The sequence below is a fragment of the Felis catus genome, chromosome F1 (genome assembly GCF_018350175.1).
Source record: "Felis catus isolate Fca126 chromosome F1, F.catus_Fca126_mat1.0, whole genome shotgun sequence".
Taxonomy (NCBI): Eukaryota; Metazoa; Chordata; class Mammalia; order Carnivora; family Felidae; genus Felis; species Felis catus.
In genome coordinates this window covers 30478853-30484770 of record NC_058384.1, presented here as the reverse complement: position 1 = coordinate 30484770, position 5918 = coordinate 30478853, and positions in this window count along the sequence as shown.

Here is a 5918-nt window from a genome sequence, read left to right as displayed (position 1 = left end):
GTCTCAAAAATAAATAAACGTTAAAAAAAATTTAAAAAAAGATTGATATATCTCATTATATGACGCCAGATAAGTCACATTCGTTAATACCTCTGATCTCATCAGAAAGGCTTTCAAGTGTTGGGAAGCAGTCAAGCTCATGTGAGTTTCCTAAAATTAGTTTTGGCAGATGCAGGTTTTCCTGATGTTAAAGTAGTGAAAAAGGCAAATCACTTCTCTATGGTATTATTAAAGAGTTTGACACGGATTCCCTGGAAAGGGTCTTGGGGACTCCTAAGGTTCTGCCAACCACACTTTGAGAACCACTCTTCTAGAAAAGAGATTGGCTGTCATCAACGCAGTCAATGATTGACAGTGTGAGAAACTAGGGAGAGTGGACAGAAGAACAAGGTCAAAGATCAAAGGCCTCTAATGAGACAGATGGAGGAAGAGTCATTGGAGACAGAAAGGAGCTTGTGGGAAAGAAAGGTAAAAACTGGGCAGCCAAAGAGAAGAGAATAAACTGGAAGCCATAAAAAATGTTACCCATACCTCTTTTCATACTACTTTAATTATAATTAGTGCGGTATTTCAAGATGAAGTTTCCAGTTTTATTTGGTTTTATAAATAGCTAAATGTTAAGGCGAGGCATGAAATATAACGAGTACATAGCGTTGTATCTGTTACCATTACCCTCTAGTAAACAGGGCCTTTAAAATCTAAGACCTTTCTCAGTTCCCATTGAGAATCGCTAGAATGACATTTAGATTGTCAGTGGAAAAAACTTTCATCCGGGAAAAAAAAAGATACCATTCTTATTTTCCACAGCAGGCAAAGATGTATAGACAAGTAACACAGTCTGAAGTCAGTAGTTTCTCCTGTGACCCACCTGCCCAGTCAGCTTTCAGGACCAAGACACCTGCCTATTCCACGCTGCCCCTCCCTCTCTGCAAGGGGAGACAGTCATCTGTGTAGGCGACAATCTGCCCCAAAGTGACCTCAGGGTTCTTGATAGGATCCTGTGCCTGGAAAATGCCTTTCTGACATCTCCCAGGAGATAAAATACCTTTGTGTCCCCAAAGAGAGGTAAGGTTTCAGAGCACACTGACCACCAAGAGGGGCTATCTTTTCTTAAATCTGTACTAAGGTCTAGAGATGTCCTTGAGCAGGTTTGAATGGAAGGGAGGAGGAGACGTGGTCTGGAGGCCCTCCTTTGATAAAGGAGGAGAACAATATGGGGGGTGTGGGGCATAGGGGAGCGGGAATCATGAAGATAAGGTGTGTGAGCTTCATTTTCCACTTAGACAAATGCCTGATATTGTTTTAAGTATTCATTTGCATTTTCCCTTTCATTTGTTATTTTAAGCCCATGATGAAATGGTCATTGTAAAGAGAACAAACTGTTAGAAGCTGGTAGAAACTGGATTTCTGGGGCGCCTGGGTGGCTCGGTTGAGCGTCAGACTCTTGATTTTGGCTCTGGTCATGATCTCAGGGTGGTGGGATCGAGCCCCAAGTCAGGCTCCGTGCTGAGTGTGGAGCCTGCTTAAGATTTTCTCTCTCTCCCTCTGCCCCTCCTCTGCTTATGTGCGCACACACTCTCTCTCAACTTAAAAAAAAAAAATTAAAAAGGAAGGAGCCTCTGGGTCTTGATTGATAAATGCTGCTTGAGCACCTCTCTTTCTCTGGGAAATGTCTGGTTCTTCCGGGGACTGAAATGGCTCCTAATCCCTGAGATTAACTGACAGATTAAGCTTTCATAAAGCCTCACGATGCACAAAAACTAAGTTGAAATAAGAGTGAGAGTTATTTCCTTTTCAGCAAAAAGCCTGAATCCTTCAAAACATATTCTTGACCCAAAACTAAGACAGATAAGCTCCGGATCATCCTGTCTAGGGCAGGATCTATGTATGGACAGAGGCTCCCAATGCACCATCAGGAGATTAGTATTAGAAAAGACATCCTTGGAGAAATGTCACATGGGCATAGATTCATTGCCTGCAAACCTATGCAGTCCTCAGTACTATTATTCATAAGACAGTTTAGTTTCCTTGTATGGTTAGATTATGTTATTTACGTACATTATTTTAGTGCACCATAGGCCCTCTGAAAGCATCCGTCATGGTATGTAGGGTAAAAACATGGCCTTTGGGAACCTGGTCTTAGGTGAGAAACATGACTATGACCTTGGGAAAGTAATTTAAACTCTGAATTTCTGTTTCTTCCCTTACCAACTAGAATAATACTTCCTACCTTGCAGGTTTTGAGGTGAGGATTAAATTTAAGTGGAAGGCACACAGTAGATCCTTAACAAATCCCATCCACTGTGACTCTCATTGTGAGAAACTGTATAAACAGGGACTGAGTGCTGATAACACTTGAGAGGCAGTGGACTGATTTGGGAGAGCGTGTGTTTAAGTGTTTGAACTTGACATTATTTATAGCAACTGCCATTAAAATCATTGATATCCAAAGTATTTAACCACTTCCGTGTGCACGTGGGTGTGACACTGGACACTGGGCAAAGAAAATGAAACAAAACTTAATTCTGAAGAGATGGTGAGATCTGGACAGACAGGATGGGAATCAAGGAACTTGGGCACCAAAGAACAAAACTGAGACGCTCTTGGAGGCAGGGAAAAAAAATGGTTTCTGTGTTACTGCACAACCCACAACAAAAGAAATTAAGCAACAAGCTAAGAAGGAAGCTACCCACGAGTCCACTTCCTTTATGCAACAATTTCTCCTTGTTCCCTTTTCGTTCACATGCATGTGTAATCTCACGTAGGTATAAAGCAATTTGCGTATTTAACATAGTATAAAGCAATTTGCGTATTTAACAGGCATTTTCCATGTTGTTATACGGGCTTTATAACCATTGTTTTATTCCTACTTTTATTTTTTTCAGTTTTACTGAAAAATAATTGACATATAACATTGTAGTAGTTTAAGGTGGACAATGTAATGATTTGGCATATAAATATTGTGAAATGATTACCATAAATATTGATGTATAAATACTGCAACATGATTACCATAATAAGTTTAGTTAACATCCGACACCTCATGTAATTACACATTTTTTTTCCTGTGATGAGAACTTCTAACAGAATAGATATTCTGTTAGTACCTTTCAAATAACCATTATTTAAAACAAAACAAGACAAACCAAAACAGCAAATAACCATTATTTAAGATAACTGCATAATATCCCAATAAGGTTGATATACCACAATTTACTTAATGTTTCTCTACTCATGGACATTCATTCATTTACTTATTTGACATCTATTGAGCACTTACAATTTTGTCAGGATTTATGAGAGGAGCTGGAAATATAAAACAGTGTCCCTCCCTCAAAATGCTGTAAGACAAGAAAACAAATCAGCTCCTGATCAGGGACTATACAGGTGCAAATGAAAACGGAGCCCCAGAGAATCAGTATCCCCTCCTGGGGGCACCAACGCGCAGCCTCTCACTCTTGGAATCAGGCAAGGCTTTTCTCTTCTTTTGAACAGAGGAGGGGGAGGATTGTGACACTTGGGAAGCCCGAATTTTATTGTTTTATGCTCCTTATGCCTCTCTGCCCACCCTCACCTGCTAGTTTGTCCAAACCTCTCAGTTCCTTCCATCTCACTGTGATATTAAAGCTTGAAGTGTAATCCTGGATTATATTTGTATTTTATTTTATTTATTATTATTTTTAAATGTTTGTGGGTTTTGTTTTGTTTTTTTACAGCTTCTTTAAAAAAATTCAAGTTTATCTATTTTGAGAGAGAGAATGTGCACAAACAGGGGAGGGGCAGCGAGACAGGGAGAGAGAATCCCAAGCAGGCCCTGCACTGTCAGCACAGAGCCCAATGCAGGCCTCGAGCCCACAAACCAAACCTTGAGATCAAGACCTGAGCTGAAACCAAGAGTCAGATGCTTAACTGACTGAGCCACTCAGGTGCCTCATATTTTAGTTTATTTTTTAAAGTTTATTTATTTTGTGGTGGGGAAGGGCAGACAGAGAGAGAGAGAGAGAGAGAGAGAGAGAGAATCCCAAGCAGGCTCCAAGCTGGTCAGTGCAAAGTCTGAGGCAGAGCTGGATCCCATGAACCATGAGATCATGACTTGAGCCAAAACCAAGAGTCAGAAGCCTTTGGGCTCTGTACTGACAGTTTGGAGCCTAGAGCCTGTTTCAGATTCTGTGTGTGTTTGTCTCTCTCTGTCCCTCCCCCGCTTGCACTCTGTCCCTCTCTCTCAAAAGTAAAAACTGAACATTAAAAAACAACAACAAAAAAGTCAAACGTTTAACTGACTGAGCCACCCGGATGCCCCTATATTTGTATTTTAAATTGGTCTAGGCTGAATGGATAAAGCTCAGACGGCCTCAGTTGGCCAGGAAGATCATGTGTGGCCTTGCACCTCCTTGTGTCCCTGAAATCATTCTGCTTTGGGCTTGTGCCTCTTCGACTGACCAGCAAATCCGGCTTTTCCTTATGAGCACTGAAAACAGGGCTGCCGGACCAGGAGACCCACTGCCACTCCAAAATGGGAAGAGCACCCCCTCTACCGGTGGTTTCATGAACTGTTCTGGACTCCTTGCCAAAATTTCACCGGATTGCTATGAGGGAGGATGGGTGTGTTTGGGGGGATGGGTGATAGGGGGATGCCAGTTCATTTTAGCCAAATCTCCAAACCGGGGGGGAGTCACTTGCCCCAAAACACACGCGCGCGCGCGCACACACACACACACACACATTAAGCAAGCGTCCTCACATTCCCACTGTCTGGGGTACATAGCATGAGAGACAGTGATGAGCATTAGCCACCAACATGTGTAGTGACACTTTCAAGGCAAATACAGGCATATCTTGTTTTACTGAGCTTTGCAGATGTTGCATTTTTTACAGATTGAAGGTCTGTGGGAACCCTGCATCCAGCAAGTCCTTCGGTGCCATGTTTCCAATAGCGTTTGCTCACTTCGTGTCTCTGGCTCACCTTTTGGTAAGTCTCACACTTTTCAGGCTCTTCCATTACTATGACATGTGAACTGTTGCGATCTCATGATAAAACCTGAGCGGATGAGGAGCTGCTTTTTTTTCTTTTAATTTTTTTTCAACGTTTTTATTTATTTTTGGGACAGAGAGAGACAGCATGAACGGGGGAGGGGCAGAGAGAGAGGGAGACACAGAATCGGAAACAGGCTCCAGGCTCTGAGCCATCAGCCCAGAGCCTGACGCGGGGCTCGAACTACCGGACCTCGAGATCGTGACCTGGCTGAAGTCGGACGCTTAACCGACCGCACCACCCAGGCTCCCCGAGGAGCTGCTTCTTAAGAATGAGTATAGAAAGTGGTTTCCTGAGCTGGAATCTACGGGTGAAGATGCTGTGAGGAATGCTGAAATGACAACAGAGGACTTCGAATATTACATGAGCTTAGGTACTAAAGCGGCAGCAGGGTTTTACAGGACTGAGTCTGATTTTTTGTTTTTATTTTTTTTAATGTTTATTTGTTTTTGACACAGAGACAGACAGAGCATGGGTGGGGGAGGGGCATAGAGAGGGGGAGACACAGAATCCAAAGCAGGCTCCAGGCTCTGAGCTGTCAGCACAGAGTCTGACACAGGGCTCGAACTCACGAACTGTGAGATCATGACCTGAGCCGAAACCAAGAATCCGATGCTAACCGACGGAACCACCCAGGCACCACACCATTGTCTTATTTTAAGAAAGTGCCAGAGTCGCCCCAGCCTTCAGCAACCACCACCCTGACCAGTCAGTTGCCATCAGCATTGAGGCAACACCCTCCACCAGCAAAAAGACTGTGACTCACTGAAAGCTCAGGTGATGGTTAGCATTTTTTAGCACGAAAGTTGTTGTTGTTTTTTGTTTAAGTTTTTAAAAATTTATTTTGAGAGAGAAAGGGCACGAGTAGGGAAGGGACAGACAGAAA